Raw genomic sequence first — 19,481 nt, forward strand, 5'->3', positions numbered from 1 at the left:
CGGACTGCCTGCCCAGCTCTCGCCAGGACTACGGATCCGTTTACGTCAATCTAACACGTTCCGAAACTTACCAACGAGCGTAAGCAAGTCAAAATGGCAACATAACCCAAAATAAGAAAATGAAATCCGGAGTCGGCCATGATAGTAACCGCCCCGACAGAACCCAACCGAAAAAGCACGCAAACATTCACATCTGAACTTTAGCGATTACAATCCAAAATGACATACAAAAGTTTTCAAAAGTTAATACATATACACGGTTTGCCAAATCAAAAGAGAAAACGCCCCAAAAGTACACTTAGGGTTTTACTACATGAGCTATACAAAAGATATGTTCAACTAGCTCAATTTGGCAGCCATTTGTCAAATCCAGACCAAAAGGGTTTATTTTCCTGTAAGGAAAACAAAAGGAACAGAAAGGGGTGAGCTTGCGCTCAATGAGGTACCAAACATATAGCAGAAAAATCATGGCATTTCACATTTAACAAATCAGATACACATGCCAGATGTAAAGCAAAGGAACCAATGATTCAAATCAGAAGGATACGGGTGGCTCTCAGGAGCCAAATTTCCAGCGCAGTACTTGATCCAAACCGGTTGACTCTCCGTCAACGTATATAGAACCAAAACGTCCGTAGACTCCTCTTTACACCGAATTCCGTCCACCAAACACCCCTTTACCGGGCCCGCTCACCTCAAACGAACAAAATGGTAATACTCGAGTATACCGGAATCAAGGGTCTCAATACCCAAAAATCCCCGAACAGACTACCGTGGTTCGTTATCTAATCGTCCAGGCCCTTGCCGGCCCGACTCGAATAACTTAGCCACAGGATTGAGCTCATAGGTCATAGAAATCCGAACAGATGCAGACACAGATAACAGATTCAGATACAGATACAGAATAGCAGATTCAGATAGCAGATTCAGACGGCAGATTCAGATAGGCATTAAAAAGTGGCATATGAACAGATAGAAGAACGAGTGTGATAAAGTACACCCTCGCCTCCATTTTATCAAAACAGTATTTGGCTTCAATAGTCATAAATCAAGTATTCAGATATTCAGATATTTCACATAACGGGTAGCAGGTAGTGGAACACTCACCGGCTCAACTTCAAAAGTTTTCACTTCAGATTGGCCGTAATCGCCAAGAAATCCTAAAATAATCAAAATAAACCAATTGAAGGTTTTACTTCCAGAATCGAGTAAACGGAATGCACAAGTGAGGCTCGACTACACGTCGTACGCCTTGTCAAATAAATACTAATGCAAGGGTGCAAAAACATGATTTTCTTGGAAACGAAAAGGTAACATGGAGACCTAGGCGCAAACAACCCAAAAGCCCTTTGCTCAAATCACAAGTAAATCCAACTAGCCTTCAAGTAAAATTTCGGCAGCATATCCCTTGTTTTTACCTATTTTCCAGCCATCATGGCTTCATTATTTCCTCGAATCAGTCCCAACATCTCACACAAAATTCACCTCATTTCCAAAAGCCATTCACTAGGCCCAAAGTAAAAGTTAACTAGGAAATGACCGGAATAAAAGTAAGCCTTAAAACACACAAACAAGTACAATGAGACTCGATAACACGTCATAAAGCCATGCCAACCACAACCCCAATAGGGTTTCATATGCATCTATAGACATATAAGCAAACCAGAAAATCAGGAAATGGAACTCATTTGTCCCAACACCAAAAACAGTTTTGGCCTCCTAATGCGGTAATGGCACTAAATGCACTACGTTTATCGGATGGGGGTGTAAGACCCACCGTCTCGAACATAAAAGACAGAGCTACAACAATGTAGAAGGCCTCTCAGTCCCAATCCTAGCACAACTAGGTCAAAAATGCAGAAAACCCAGCCAGAACCGCAATTGCAGGTTCCCAAATCACACAAAACTGTAATACGTCTATCTCAGCCTACACAGGTCCAATTGCATTGATTCCAAAGGCACATGAAATCTAAGACATCAAGCTACATTTCATCAGAAGACACCAACAACCAAATCCAAACCAATTCCAGTCAAAACAGACAATTACTATCGCAGTTCGCACATTCTGTTCACCAAAAACAGCAACAGTAAAACGGCATAACTCACTTTATACTACTCCAAATGCCCTGAAATTTTGCAGGCACTACAAACTCATCAATACCTACAACTTTCATGTTTTGAGAAAAGTCCAATTCGGCCTCTATCTATGACCTAAAATTTCAGACAGATTAGGGGTTCATGAACCCTAACTTTTCACATTTCAATCCAAATCCAAAATTGATTGCATTTATCATCAATTCACACCTACTAGAGTCAAAGCCCCTTATTACCAACCATCAAAAACAACCACACCATCAAGATCATATGAAACCAGAAAATTCCTCATAAAATTGAAAACTTCACCAAATCAAGTCAAATAAAGAAATAAATCACCAAATACTTCACTATCACTTCCAATAGGCACAATTTAAGCATCATTAAGTGTAAGGGAGTAGGCAAACATCACTTACCTAAGAGACAAGAGATGTAGAGATGCTGGCCACCTTAAACCTTCAAATAAACTTCACTAAGACACTTAGTAGCACTAGAAGAAAGGATGTTATGGAGTAGAAATGGATGTAAGCAAATGTTTTTGGGTGATTTGCACCAAGTAGTAGCTAGAACTTGAAGAGTTTCTTCTTCCTTCCTTGCACAAGATGGCCGGCCAACAAGAGGTAAGAAATGGTAATTTTTTTGTAATTTTTGAAGATATTTAACCAATTTTGGTCCAAGGTCAAAATAGTGAATAGTAAATCTTAAAGTAAAACCAATGAGATAGTGACACTTGTCACCACCATAAATGTATTCCTATCCTTTCTTTTCTCTCTCACATCAATCAAATCTCACTCTCTACTTATCTCTTAACACCCGATAAATTTTGCACAGTATCCGAAACTTAACCTTATTGGCCGAATTTTTCCGAACTTTTCGCACTAGTGGGTCCCACGTCCGATATACGTTCTTAATTTCTCAAAATCTATTCGATACTAGAAAAATCATCTAAAAACTATATTTACTCGTAAAATAATCTAGAAAATTTTCCGGATACAGAAAGTGTAGAAAACAAGCCATTGAAAATAAGAAAGCCTAGAAAGATTATAAAACCTAACAAATGGAAAAGTTACGGGTTCTCACACTTTTCTCTCTTTTTGTCTCCAAGAGGTTCGGCCAAGGAGCTTATGAAGAAGATGAATTTTGGGTCAAGTTTTTAATCAATTAGTAAAGGTAGTAAAAATGGTCAAAGTCCACCCTTGAGTAAGAAAGTGACACTTGTCACCTTTAGGTTTAAAACTTATCTTTTTGTCTCTCCAATACAAATATCTTAACACATTGTACAATAATATCACTTAATACAAAATTCCAACAAGTTGTAAAAAATATAATGTATTTACCGCACTTGCGGGTCCCACGTTCAAAATACGCTCTTAATTTCTCAAAAACTAACCGACACTAGAAAAATCATTTTAAAACTATCTTTGCTCATAAACTTTATCTGGTGAATTTTTCTAATAAAGAAAATATAGAAAAGACGAGCGATTTAATAAAATAAACCCTAGAAAATTAGAAAATTTTCGGGTTCTCAAACTCATTTTTTTTTTCGGGGCGTCACACTTTTCTAGTGCCTGACTAAATGTGTCTAGTTGAGCAGCCGCTAGTGCCTCTTGAATCTCCACATTTAAACCTTGGACAAAGCGACGGATTCGTTTTTGCTCCGTTAGCACCAGCTCTGGGGCAAAGCGAGAGAGTTTTGTAAACTGAGTTTCATACTCCGCCACACTAGATGCCCCTTGACGCAGGCGGATAAAATGATCCTCACGCTTCTCTTGCACAATGGGCGGCAGATATTTTTCGTTAAATTCCCGTGTAAAGTTGACCCAGGTCCAGGGGGTCTGTTCGCGCTCCCACTTGGCTTTAATCACATTCCACCAAGCTCGAGCAGTCCCCTCAAATTGAAAAACAGCAAAAGATATCTGTCGTTCCTCCGAATACCCAAGTGCGGCAAATATATCCATCATACGGTCTAGCCAACCCTCCGCTCGGTCAGGGTTGGGTCCACCTACAAACTTTGGGGGTACAAACTTTTGGAACCGTTCTAAAGCATGGTCCTCTCCCTCATGATTACCCGGATTATGTCCAGGATTCCCGTTACCACTCCCTTGGCCCTGTTGATTTACCATTCGTTCTAGCAGATCGGCCATTCGCTGGATGGCTGTAGCTATCTGATCCTGCTCATTTTCATTTCCTCCTTCCGAGCCTCGTCCTTGCCCTCTATCTCTACCTCGACCATCGGAGTCCATTTAGGTGCAAAAGTCTATAAGTCGAAACATAACGTGTACTTATTATCCAAACTATGAACAAATAATGAACACATAGCATATGCACAAAAGACTTGCAAAAGATAAGTTCAAAAGGTTATACTCAAATATATACATATATTTACAGAGTCACACCAAAAGATATACAAATTACCCGACCTCCAGTCGGTACAAAACCCAATATACACATGAGCACTCCGACTCTAGAAATTTAGTCAGTCAACCAAATAACAAAAGAAATTAGCCATGACTGTTCAAACAAAAGTAATCCGCCAGATAGTCAAAAGAAGTACAAAAGCAACCCTAAACGCCTCCCCTAAGGCCCCCGATTCCCAACAGAACCTAAAGTGTCCACCTCGTCCATCATCTCTGGACCGGTGGCTCGTGGTGGTGCCTCTGCGGCCACATCAAATAGAACCTCACAATCCATCATAATACTCCGGGCCCTCTCCTTAAGCTGCCCCTTCAAGGCGAAAAGGTGCTGGTGTGTGTCATGGAGCTGACGACGAAGAGTATCCGTCCTCCCCTCCTCAACTCGGAGCCCCTGCTCCAAGTCCCTAATGCGCCGCTACAAATCCCCAATGCGCCTAACCCTCCTGTCGCCAAAATCTCTAGCCTCCTCCAACTGACGAGCCAAGCAATCAGCCACCTTCTCCATGCGGCGTCGCTCGTCGTCCACTGCCAGGACGACCTCATCGGGGTAGCCGAATGTGTGTCGGCACTCACATGACCGATCCAACTGACCGAAAGGGGAATACAGCGTATATGGCTGCCTAGGCCTCCTCTGATAGCGAATCTCACGCCGGCGTAACACCTGGCTCACCGGGCCCCCTGCACTAAGAGGTCTCGATCTCGGTCCTGACCCCACACCGCTGGGTCCCACACCACCAGAACTACCCGGATCCATACCTACAAAACATTAATTCGTCAGTTCACCGGCATTTTAGCCTAAAATATATCATTCATCTTAAAAAAATCGGATATGCCTAGTGCCTATCGCGTATGTCCCACTTGCCAAAGTCCTCTAACCTAGGCGCTCTGATACCACCTGTGACGACCCCACTTCTCCCAAGGGCGAACCCAAAGGTATCGGCGGGCCGCCTGCCTGGCTCGCGCCAGGACTCAAAACTTAGAGCAATGAAAGCTAGGTAAACCAAAAGAGTTCTATATACAATATATACAATTCCAAAAGAGTTCTAATTACATCCTCCAAAAAAAGATATTCAGATTACTACATCACCATATGCTAATCACCAAGTATATAAAGTAGACCTGATAAAAGGGTTTTATACAGGCCATCAAAACAAGAAGAAACGACTTAAACGTCCAACTAAGACATGCACACTTAACTATACTAGTGTATGTGCCAAAGAGTTCCCCGTGTCGGCCCCTGCTAAGGAAAACAAAGGAAAAGGGGTAAGCTATATGCTTAGTAAGTAAACAAGGGTAAAAACGTAAATTGCACAAAAATACGAACAATTATGCGACAAAATGTCAAAACAAAAGTACAAAATAACAACACAAATGAAGGATACAGGTTGGCTCCAAAGCCAAATCGTATGCCACGTGTGATCTCCTGTCGACACTCCGTCCGTACACCTTATCACCCTCACTGGCCAGTCACCTCACAAACTTGCTCGAGCGAACGAAATTGAGCTTGGTTCACAAGCTCGGGTCACAAACTTGGTTCGCATACTCGGTGAACCGGATTCACAAACTTGGTGACCTCAGACTAGGTTGGACTGACTTCGACCAAGCCCTGACCGGCTCGAATAGTCCATCTAGGTCTTGAGATCGGCCCCAAACTCACAAACTTCACAAAATCACCCAAAAGTCACCCCGAGCTGCAATCTCAAGGGGTTAGTTCCAAAATAGTTCATATACATATGCCATGTACAAATATGTGTGCAGATTAGGGTTTAGGTCGAGTGCGATAAAGTACACCCTCGCCTAGGTACCCTTTTATACATATCAAAATACATCAGCAAGTAACACGTAAGAATGGCCTGAATACTTACTCAAAGAACCAAGATAGCAAAAGTACGAAAATAGCGTCACGAAGGTTAGCTAGTAGTAGGCCCCACCGGCTCCGCCTAACTCACCACCGTCTGAAATAGAAGATTGCATCAAATTATATCACAAACGGCTACTAACAATCCTAAAACAAGCAAAACGGCAAAATTGGCACATGCAAGTGCGGAAACGGCAAACGAAAACGTAAATGGCCGGCAACGGGAACGGTAGATTTGGCACCTAGAACCGTTTTGATCAAATTTCAGGCTATGGTTATTGGATTGAAGTATATGAGGTACCGTTACGAAGCTAAGAAGAAGGGCTACAACTTTCATAAAGGCACTTCAAGCCAGATCTCAATGGAGCTAGGACAAATATGTGCAAAACTGTTCCAGCCCTTTCATTTCGGGTTACCAAACAGGCCCTGTTTGAAAGACCATAACTCACGACTCAGAAATCGGAATCAAGAAATTCCAGAGGTGTTAAAAAGCTTATTTATTAGGCTATAACTTTTTGTGTTTTGACCGAAAGCTGAATCAGTATGGAGCATAGGGAAAAAGAGGTTCAAAGTTCCTGTCAGAACTGTCCAAATTCGAAAGCAGTTCTGACAACCGATCTTGTTTTGGTCATAACCGAAGCTACGGAACTCGGATTTGGACGTACTTTATACCGTTTCGAAGCTAAGACCAAGATCTATATTTCTAATGAAGAGATCAACACCCAGTTCGTACTTTATCAAGACGGACAAAGCATGGTCAGAAGCAAAATTCAAAAACGTAACACAATCCAGTGTTCAAAGCTGGAGTGAGTGTTTCGGCTATAACTCGGGCTACACTGATCCGTTTGACCTGAATTTTACAGGCACCTTAAGGACTTAAGAAGCTACAACTTTCATGTTTTTGGAAATCCCTGAATCCGTACGTAACATCAAGAAAAATGGAGCCAAAGTTCAGATGCTGAACTGCCCTGGTTTCCAGTTTTGCCGGTTTTGCGCGCCGCAACCGCACAATCCGTTTCTATGAGTAACATGCAAGTTTGCTGGCCAAATACGCACCAAATACACACCCTTAAACCAGCTCCTAACTCCCTTCTCAGAATCCGAAATTACACCATACAATTCTACAAAACTAACCATTCATGTTATCTACACCTTCTAATCCAACTTCATATGCACCCATTCACTTAAACTAACCATTAGTGTATCACACCCTAACCAAGTTAACCCTAACCAAGCAAATACTTCTTACTTTAGCCTAGGGTTTCTTAACCCAAATCAGTTTCTACCACCCACTCGCCAAACAAATGAAATAAATCATCAAACACAACCATTACAAGTTCAATAACACAAGATTAAGGCTAACCAACATGTTTAGCATGAAACCCTAATTAGGGTTCATATGGCCGAACCTCAAGGCCTCATCTTTCACTAAATTAATCCCTAAAATCAAGTGATAAACATAAGAGACATCATAATCAATCACAACTAACAACCATTATCATCATTTCCACTATCTCAAGCATCACAAACCGTACTTAGCTTTGCATAGGAACTTTCTTACCTCAAGATGAAGGTTGTATGATGACTAATGAACTCAACCCAACTCCAAGATGGATTCTTTATGCTTCAAGATGAAGATCTATAGCAGAAATTTGGTTGAACTTTGCAAAATTTCCCTTGGTTTTTCTTCTTCTCCCTCACGGCTTTCTCTCTCTCTCACTCTCTTGGTTTGTTTTGTTTTGTCCAACTAATGACTTAGTTATGGCCCTTGAGACTAATATGTGGTGCAAGACCACTTAGGAGAGATATTTATTAAGCTAACCAATCATACAAGAGTGCTTTATTTGCTTTTTAGCCCTTGCACCTCAACTTAGCCTTTATTCCACTCTTGCCCTTAAACCTTTACTTTCCTATCAAATTACTCCATAAGTTGTAAACTTAATCTAGTCCCAACTAGTTAATCTTACTTAGTTCCTCTACTAATCACCCCACTAACTTAATCATCTATACTTAAACATGTATTAACATACACAAATGCAATTAAACAACAATCATGGTGTCATGGGAAATATTAAGGGTTTTTAAACCCAACTTAGGGTTCTAAGAAATTATAACACTAGAGGTTTTACTCATTTAGGGTTTCTAACCTTCTTAAACTTATTTAACCTATATAAAATAGATCAAATCCTATACTTACCTATACTAACACACACACTAGCATAACTAACTTTAATTACAACTTGAACTTGTGATTACTACAAAACTAGGGTTTCAATCCTAACCCACATTAGGGTTTCCTCCTTAGCCTTAAAACCCAAATTACTACACAAATAATGAATCTCACCTAATATCAAACTTAAGAACTGTCTGGGGCCTCACAGAGTATATCTACCTATCTTTCGAGTGAAAATTTGGGCAGCACGCCCTTTGTGTTTACCTATTTTTCAGCCATTTATGGCTTCATTGTTTTTCTCATTTTAACCCCCAAAACACACACAAACAATATCACCAACATAGCCCTTCAATAGGCTCCACAATCATCCAAGTACAACACAAGTATAATAATCCAATCGGAAATCAACTTTTGAAGGCAAAAGACTAAATGGCAGATTCGATAGCTTATAACATTTTAGTCACAACTAGTGTTACGTTCATCAGATTGGTGTAAATTTTATACCGCTGCGAAGCTAAGACAAAGGGCTACAACTTTCATGAAGACCACTAAATCCAGTTCACAATTGATCTAGGTCAAAAGTACAGATTACAGAACCAAAATATCATTGTCAGTACTGTTGTTAGTACTGAATGAGGAAGACTCTTGCTCATCCATAAGTGGTTCGTCGGACAAAACTCTTCCTTTTTCTTTTCCTTTCTTTCAAAATTGAAGCCCAGATAGAACCAAATTTCCCCAAGTTGTGGTTCTCTCTCTTCTTCTTTTTTTAATTTTAGCATTTTTCTCTTTCCTCTCTTTTTCTTAAAAAATTCTTCAATCTCCTTCCCCGGTGTGGGGTGCGATCTTAAGTGCATTCGAAAAGAACCACCTATTTTGGCTCAAATGAGGATGCAAGGGGTAATCAGTGTTTAGGTTGTAGAAATGATGGCCAAAGTATCATTCTTACGCCTCATGACAACCAAAGTAAACGAATTGCTCGTTCAGAATCCATTCCCTTTTTGATATTTGAAAATTTTCCAATGTAGGGTCATGATCATTAAGGCTCTTATTTGAAATGAAACTATTCTTCTTTATTCATTTATTTTTTTAAAGGCTCAAATGGGAGAGCAAATGATAAAATCTGTATAGATAGAGAAACGAACGCTTGAAGTATCATTCCAAATTTTTAAAACAAACAAGAATAACATACATTTTTGCTTTCACTTAGATGTGAATTGGGGATTAGACACAGTGGACACTTTTAAACAAAGATTGTCCCAATTTGCAATTTATCAATCAATGTGACTGATTTATTGGGGGGCTAATAGAAGTAGGCAAAATATGAATTGTACAGTGAAGGAGAAAAAGGTATCGTATTGGGTCTTTTGAGTGACCTCTTTTAATTCTGAGCACTCTTATTGCATAGCTCGGATCACCAATCTGGTGTATACATTTGTGAGTTTTCAGGCAAAAGGTTGAAAAAATCTCAATTTAGTCTTATTCCTTAAAATTCATCATGAAATCTCTATTGAGCAAAATAAAGAATGAAATGTACATGAGTATATACAATAATTGTCTAAATAAAACTTTATTGCTGAGAAAGTTCAAAACAAAATTTCTTGTTCAATTATAATACAAACGAGAAAAGAAAAATCTCTACCGAACTCCACATATACACACTTTTTGTCTCCTATTCTTTTGAAACAAAAATGTATTAACAATTCAAATAAGAAAAATTTTCCTTAACAAACATTTATGAAGTCTCTTAGATGCTTTAGCCTAACGCTTCCAAATAGATCCCTCATGCTTCTATTGCAAAGTCTACCCAAGAATCAAGTAATACTTGTTATTTTCAAATTTTATTAGATCAAAATTGTTATCAGATATAGAAAAATATTTTCGCCTTATTGAAACATTTTTTATGAATGCAGGGGAGGGGAGAAAATAAAAGAAAAATACCCTGAGTCAGTAAGCAAGACTATAAAATCGGTATGCATGTCCTATGGGGGAGCCCTTTTATGCCAAGGGTAGGCCTAGCATGAAAAATGCAATCCTCTAGGGCAGGCACTGTACAATACCTGATGAATCCGACCAACTTATTGAGTGAAAAATAATTTTAACAAATTTGGTCAATTGGAGTGAGAAGAGACATTTGTCCTAAAAATGAGGACAAAGTCCGAATGGATTGCTTGCTTTGATCAATACACAAAATGATGTGTAAAAGAGTCTACTCTTGAAAGGATTGCAATGTATTGACTAATTTATTCAGTGAACCTTAGACTTAAACCCTAAAGGGAATAAGCGGGTCAAACGAATAGGATGAAATTGATGATTTTTCAAAATTGACTAGATCACCCTAAAATAGATAAACTGGTCCAATGAATTGAATGGAATTAATAATTTATTCAAATTGGCTGAATCACCCTAAAAAGGGGTAAATTGGTCAAATGAATAAAAATGACGATTTACTCGAAATTGACCAAATTGTCCTAAAATGAATGAATTGACCAAATAGATTAGATGAACTTGATGGATAATTTGATCAAATGAATTAAATGGAAATGATGGTTTATTGAATTGTCTACCTATTGGTAGTTTCAAAAAATCATTGCGATGCATTAGTCTATGAGCCTTCTAACATCAAATTTTGGCCTCAATTTATCGTCTCAACAGTGAGGAAATATTGGTGAATTTTTTCAAATTAATGTCCTTTACGCAAGGGATTTTTACCAATTTTGATAAAATGGCCAAAAGGTGATTATTAGACGCTCATTCCCAAGATCGCTCTATGAAAATGATCGGATCCTACCTTACCTTGTGCACTACCCCTTTGGATGGTACAAAATGTAAACGTGCAAGTCTCATTGGACTACTTGTCCGAGACATAAGGTGGTTTATTCCTATAACGGGATTCCCTAAATGGCATTCCCTCTAAGGGTTTATGCATGATGCCATTTTATCAAAGCGAGTAAATATGCAGTACCCAAATGAAACGTGACCTAAAGGAACCCCTTTTTATATGCCGGAGTGAGCCTAAAATGAAATGTATTCATGCTGCAAATGCGACGCATTGAATTTAAATGTGTCACGTCAAATAGGGTAGGCTCCTACAGAGTACCACGTCAAGAATCTTATTTCCTAGGGCTTATGAATGCAATGGAGACAAAACCAAAAAGAGTTAGTTCAATCAGACAAATACACATAACACATTTGTAGCAAGGCAATACAAAGAGATAAAGCAATAAAAAAAGGAATAGAGGGGTTGGATCCCTCCCCTCGTGAATGGTGTAACGGCCCCACCTCCCCCTAAGGCGAACCAGAGGGTTCGGCGGGCCGCCTGCCCGGCTCTCGCCGGGACTCAGTCGTTCACTACAGTCCTCAATTAAATACAAGATACAATCTCAAATATAAATCAAATATCCCAAAACTTTACATATCAAAAGCGAAGCGTCCACGCTTCCACTGCGCCACTCTGATCCTTGATACCAACTATTATACAGGAAGAAGTCCAAAACTAGCCTATTACACATCCAAGCAATTCTAAACGTTCAATACAATCCCAATATGAATGATTACACAAAAGGAAATCCAAGTTCAATCCATACATGAGATAATCCATGAATAAACACTACAAGCCCTTCCTTCGCCTTGAGCCCTGTGGAGGGGAATAAAACATTTTTGGGGTGAGCTAGAAGCTCAGCGAGTAACCAATAAAATCAGTTATCAAATCTGTTTAACAATGGTTCATTTCATTGATGTTGTAAATCAAAGGATAGGTCTAGAAACAATTACAACGTTTACAAAACATTAAATATGGAGTATCAATATTTCAAGAAACATTTACAATGAAAAGCGATAGTAACATTCATGAAAAGGATACGTTCGTTCTCCTGTCATTTCGTTGCATTTTTGGTTTCATTCGTGCATTCATTCACCCCGTCCCTGGCTTTTGGCCAGGCTCCACCAACCTACAAGGTGATACTCGAGTATACCGAAACGTTCACCCAAGTTCCTAGTCGCCCGACCGAGTCCGCTTCTGGCTCGAGACGACCGGTAACAAGGGGCAATGGCCAGTTCAGCCCAAAAGGGCTTACATTCATGCGCAAGTAACATTGCAATCGTTCAATCATTCAAATTCCACAATCATTTGGCTAAGTGCGATAAAGTACACACTTGCCTCGAAAACTCGTTTTAACAATCATTGAAAGCAAAATCAATAATAACAAGACACTGATATGCAAGCACGCATGATATGTAAGAAAACAGTTCCAAAGTAAATAATACAGCAAAGCGGTTCAAAAGTAAATTTGGAAACAGTTCAAAAGTAAATAATGCAAGAAACGGTTCATAAATAATTTTAGAAATAGTTTGAGGTCACTCACCTCCACGGCTTTGAAACCATCCATCATATAGCATTGCCTTGCTCAAATCCAAGTCTTAGATCACAAACCCAATGCAACAAGTCCCTTCAAGGTTCGGACAGCACTTCCCCTAAATTTCTTTACTTTTCCAGCCATCAAGGCTTCATTATTTCCTCAGCCAGTCCCAAAGGCACACACACAACAACAAGTTCATCTAATAGTCATTCAGAAAGTTCCAAGTAGTACTAGTACAAGTCAAACTAGGGAAAAGTCCGGAAATGAAAGTTAAGCTCAAAACCAGAAAAACAGTTTTGACGTCCTTTTGCGGTAATGGTACCAAAGGTACTACGAGTATCGGATGGAGGTCCAAGACCCACCGTTTCAAAGCTAAGAACCAGGGCTACAACAATGTAGAAGGTCACTCAGTCCAAATCCTAGCACAACTAGGTCAAATATGCAAAATAACAAACCAGAACCGTAATTGCAGGTTTACAAATTACACTATGCTGTAATCAGTACAACTCAGTCTAAAAAGGTCCAAATGCAGAAATTCTAAAGGAATATGGTAGCTAGGACATCAAGCTACATTTCATCAGAAGACCTCAACACCCAAATCCAAAACAATTCCCGTCAAAACAACCCATTACAGGCGCAGTTCTTACATCCTGATGAACCCAGAACAGCAATAGTAATTTCGGCTTATCTCAATCTACACTACTCCAATTGACCTGACATTTTACAGGCAGACTTAAAACATCAATACCTACAACTTTCATGTTTTGAGCCAAGGCCAATTCGGCCTCTATATATGACCTAAAAATTCGGACAGAATGTTCATCACAAAACCCTCACTTTTCAATTTTTGGTCCAAAACAGAAATTGGTTGCAATTAATCACTTTTTCCACCTCCTAGAGTCATTAAACATCATTACCAACCATCATAGATAACCACAACATCATGATCAAATTAAACCAGTAAAATCATCAATAAATTAAAAACATCACCAATTCATCTCAAACCAAGAAATAAACCACAAATTCATCACTTTATCTACCATTAAGCACAACTTAAGCTTCATTAAGTGTAGGAGGATATTCCATCACCACTTACCAAGTAAACAAGAGAGAGGGAGTTGTAGAACACCTTAGCTTCCTTAAAAACTTCACCAAACAACTTACTAGCACCTAATGGAGGGATTTTATGGAGTAGAAACTAGTTTAGGCAATTGTTTTTGGAAGATTGAACTAAATGGAAGCTAAAATGGTGAAGAGTTTCTTTCTTCTTTGCTCAAGAGAGAGCCGGCCATGGAGGAGAAGAAAAGAGTGAATTTTTATTCAATTTTTGAGATATTTAATCCAAGGGTAAGAAAGGTCAAAAAGGTGAATAGTTGTCTTAGGCTTCAACCACTCACAAAGTGACACGTGTCACTTCATTAAATGCATTTCTATCCTTTTGTTACCTCTCACATCAATCACTTCACCTCCGCTACTTATCTCTTAACACCCGATAAATTTTACACAGTATCCGAAACTTAACCTTTTTGGCTGAATCTTTCCGAACTTTTCGCCCTAGTGGGTCCCACATCCAAAATACGCTTTTAATTTCTCAAAAACTAACCGATACTAGAAAAATCATTTTAAAACTATTTTTGCTCATAAACTTTATCTGGGGAATTTTTTCTAATCAAGAAAATGTAGAAAAGGCGGGTTTTGTTTTAAACAAAATAAACCCTAGAAAATTAGAAAATTTCCGGGTTCTCAAACTCTTTTTTTTTCGGGGCGTCACAAATGGTGTCTCTAATAGGGTAAGGCAGACTCTACCCTAGCCAAACTACCATGGACGCCTGAGGTATTGGCTCACTAATGCATCTAGACTCGATAGGTTTGAGGTCCCCGAACCTTCAGACTTGGAAACCAAAGGTCATCAATCCCAAGGTTCTTTGTAGGTGGCTCGAGCGATTCCTCAGACACTGCTACGCACACGTCATGTCACGGCTATATGTCTGAGTGAATCTATCAAAAATTCTCAACCTTCGACTAAAAGCTAAAGGCTATTAACCCAAAGCTTAAAGTGGAAGATTGAGTGACCCCTTGGATCATGCTACGCACACGTCGTGTCGCGATCACACGTCCAAGTGGGTCGCCTAATCCTAATAGGGTGGAGTGACGTGACAAGCCACTAAAAGAAAAATAAATGAGGGGTAAATAATTAAAGCGTATGTACGTATGCTAGTGCTCCTTTTTGGAGGGGAGGGATCTAGAACCAACGTGAGGCTCTAGGGTAATGTCCCCCACCCAAATGAAATGCAAATCGAGGGATCACATAGATAAACCATTCATCCATCAAATAAATCGTACGCAAAAGTGTGAGGGAGTGAGTTGATACGCGCGAAATGCAAAAACCCTAGAAAAGGAAAAAATGCAATCCTAAACATCCAAATGTAATATATAAGAAGGTTAAAAGAAGAAAAGAATCAACTAAATCAAATGCTCGGACTCTCTAAGTCCCCAGTGGAGTCGCCAACTGTCGCGCCCCATTTTTTAAATAAAATAAAAATACATAACGAGTTTAAAAAAAATGGAATTTTTGGTTTGATTTTTTATTTGAAGAAGGATTTTTTATTTAAAGAAAATGGGCCTAAATGGGGTTTGTAATGCGACGATTTGGGCCCAAATTATAGTTTAAAAAGGGTTTTTGAAATAAAAATCGGAGTCGCCAATTGGTATAGAGTTAAGGTGTACCAAGTCACCTAAAATGAATTTTTTAAAGGAAAAGGTAGAAAGAAACCCATTTTAAACGACTCCTAGTCTACGTAAACCAACGAAAAAGGTTCGGGAGTCACATTTGACGAAGGGAAAGGCAAGGATAAAAATCCAAGGCACCCCTTCGACCTAGCCAAGGCTAGTTGCGTGATTTAGTCAAAGATTTTGTCGTTTTAACCTTAAGAGTCATCACATTTGGATGTACTATATGAATGCATACCCTAGACCTAGGAGGGCATCGGGGGGTCAAAATATCCCTTCGAAGTTAATTGGTACCAATCACATTAATTGTGACGTCCAATAAAGATTCTTCGAAGATGTCATGAATAATGCCAAAATATGAGACTCTAAAAAAAGGAAAAGGAATAAGATAATTATATAAACACAAATATATGTGACCTAAGGGAATGCATCTTGTCGGGTACGGGGGACTAATGTTCGTGACTCAATTTTCCCTTTAATAGAGGGAATACGAGCGTGCTAAGGCCAGAAAAGCCAAACTCGTCCATATCCCATATCCAAGGGGTGTCCCTAATCTAATCAAGCAAATGATTTAATTCTAAATGCTTATATGAAATGCAAGTCTAATGTCATGTTTCATACAAAAGGGGCAAGTAATATACATATAAGGGAAAATATGAGGGAAGGGGTATACATATATAAGGAAAGTGTCATGCAACATGGTGAAAGAGGCCCTAGAAAGTAAAGATATGCATGAGATGAAGTGTTTTTGTCACACAATCATGATCTAACGCGCGAAGGGCTCCTAAGGAGCTAGCGTTGGACTAGCCCATGTCTACAATTTCCCACTAGCATTGGACTAGTGAGAAAAGTCGGAACAAAGGGCCACAACTAGCGTTCGACTAGTGTGGATTCGAGAAATTGACCACAACTAGCATTGGACTAGTGTGGTGACGTCACACATTGGTTACAATCAAATAAATCATGTAAGACCTAATAAAAGCATGTAAACACATAAATTACATATAGCACGTAACACATAAGCATGATATCTAGATGCAAGACCCTAAGAAAGCAGTAACACATAGCACATAGACATGCAAAACACACAAACAAGCAATAAACCGAATATAAACCCTAACTATTACATTTGAGGGGGGGCCTACTACAATCTAAAAAGGGGAAATAAATAATTAAAATAAATACCTAACTATTACAAATTTGGCATTCAAGTGCCTTTCGAATGATCAAAATTGAACTAAAATAAATATACAAAGCTAAAGCCAAATAAAGCAAATAAATAAATAAGTGAAATAAATAAACATTCAAGAGGCATGCAATTAAACACGTAAAGTCACATAGGGCACGTAAGGTCAAATAAAGGCAAGAGTAAGGGATAGAGTGTACCTCCCTTGCAATGGTAATCAAATGAAGGAAGAATTAGCTTCAAAACAATAACAAGGTCAAGGCACCAATTAAATAGTACAATATAAGCAAAATCATCAAATCCCTCCCAATTGCAACTTAAATGGAATCAAATAGTGCATAATTTCAAAGAAAGTAAATTATTGATCAAATTTCTAAAATAGAAAACTACTAAGGACCCAATGGCAACCATTAACAAGTCATTAAAGTCCAATTAAAATATTTTGGGAACTTCAAAGGTCCATAAGTAATGAAAAGGTAAAGTAATGATTCAAATTGCAATTACTCTAAGACCTAATTGCAAGAAGTTAGAACATAATTGGGCCTTTGTAGCATTGCTTCAAATCACAGGGACCAAAGTGTAATTTTCTTTTGTTCTTTCATGCATGCATACGAAGGCTACTAACTGTTTGAAGCTTTCATTTGTTTCTGCAATGCTTTCTCTGCTACTAACCTATAGCTTATCAAACAACTAAAATGCCTTAAACCTCTGCCGAGACTTCAAGACAAAATCACAAGATAAGAACTTAAGATTCCCACCATAATCTCGTACTTAAAAACAAACAGAAAACTTAGCATTCACAGTAACATCTCTCCAGATTTTCGGATGGGACAAACTGACAACTTTCATTCAAAAATGCAGAATTGAACAACAATGGCAAACTGCAAGCCTGTTCTTCTAAAGGAAATCTGATATGAATCAAGCCGTTCACATGCAAACCACGAGCAAAGTGCAGAATTCTTTTGGAAAAAGAAAACCCATAACAAAGCCACGAAGAAACTTTATTTTTTTGAATAACAAATACTCTCCGCAATTTCTGATGCAGAAAACTCATGTGAAGCTTCCAACCAAAACCAACTAAACTATCACCCGAACGCCCCTTAGCACTGAACACTTCAAATGAACCCAGAGTTATTGGCTATAAGCACAAAATTTCAGCGGATCAGACCTTGCGGGCAAACAAATGATAACCAATACAGAAAAAAAACAACTAACTATTTCAAAAGTTGTAGACAATGCCTGTTGCTGCAACAAACAAATGCCTTTGAATTGCAGCAAACATACGCATGGCATCACCATCACATAGAAAAACAAGCCCAGAAAGAAAGGAAAAATGACGCCAAGTAAGAACTTTAACCAACCCAAAAGATAGTTTATCAACATTTGCTACAACAAAGCCCAGCACTTTAAGTTTGTGGCAGCAGACTCTAAAACTGACTCTTAAGGGTCCTAACAACCATAACAAATGACGTTTCAGACCATTGTTTGATCAAAACAAGGGAAAAGCATAAAGGATGCACGGGGAAAAAACAGTTGGCTTGCTTTCTGAGGAGACCCATGATGATATCATCGGAAACCGACTGAAAGTTTACAGCTTCATCATCAGAAAACCAAGAGGACATCCATGACACAGATCCATCATCTCCCAAGATGCACAAAAGATAATAATAACATGAAGGAAGAAAGCTCACAGCAAGTTTAGCAACATATCCATTTAACACCCAGATGAATGGCCTGGTGCTTTGTGAACGAGAGAACAGAGAATGAAAGGTTACCTTCGCTCCCTTGAATTGCAGAAGGACGGCGTCGGGATGGAGGAACAATGAACCTCAGCGCAAGCCGAAAAAAGCTGGGAAAAGTTTCATCTTTTTGCTGCGACTGCCTTCCAAATTCTGCACCACCTCTCTTCTTGTTGAGTTGTCCGTTTCTTCCTCACTCGGCAGTTTCTCTCTCGGCTCTTTTTGTTGTTGCCCGTCGCTCTTTCCGAGTTTCTTTCTCTGACTTCCTACCCTTTCTCCCCCAGCTCGTCACCTGAAGCTCTTTCTCCCTTCTCTCTTGCTCTTTCTCGCTCTCCCTGTCGTTCTTTCCGCAGCTCTCTAGCCGTGATCTCCTCTCTCTCGCACACTCTCTTTTCCAGACCTTAGCCCGTCCGGAAAACCCTTTCTAATTTTACTCCCCTCGGCCGCCTCTGAGGCTTTTCTTCTTACCCTTTTTTTTTCAGCCGTTAATTCTTGCCCCTATCTTTTTCCTCTCGAAGCTCCCAGACGTCCCTCGACCTTCCCTTTCGTTTTTCCTTTTCTTTTTTACTCCCTGTCCCCGCCGCCCTTTGCCTCTTTTCTTTTCCCATACTTTCCCGAAGCTTTCTTGCCAAGAACCCTAGCTACCCTTAGCCGCCCCCCTTCCCTCTGTTTTTTCTCCGCCATCTTCTTTTTGCGGCCTTCTCCTTTTTTTTCTTTTCTTTTGCTACCCCCTCAAAACCCCTAGCCGTCCCTTCCTTTTCTTTTTCCTTTTGATTTTTCTTTTATTTCCCAATTGATCCTAACACTACAAGTGTCTAGACACCTCACTATTTAGGTAATGTGTTGTCTAAGACAAAAAGGGACACTTGTCCCAATGCATGCCTCCCACTTGCCATTTTTATTATTTTTTCCCTTTTTTTCTTTTTTTCCTC

Source organism: Coffea eugenioides, chromosome 4, assembly GCF_003713205.1.
Source record: "Coffea eugenioides isolate CCC68of chromosome 4, Ceug_1.0, whole genome shotgun sequence".
NCBI classification, from domain to species: Eukaryota; Viridiplantae; Streptophyta; class Magnoliopsida; order Gentianales; family Rubiaceae; genus Coffea; species Coffea eugenioides.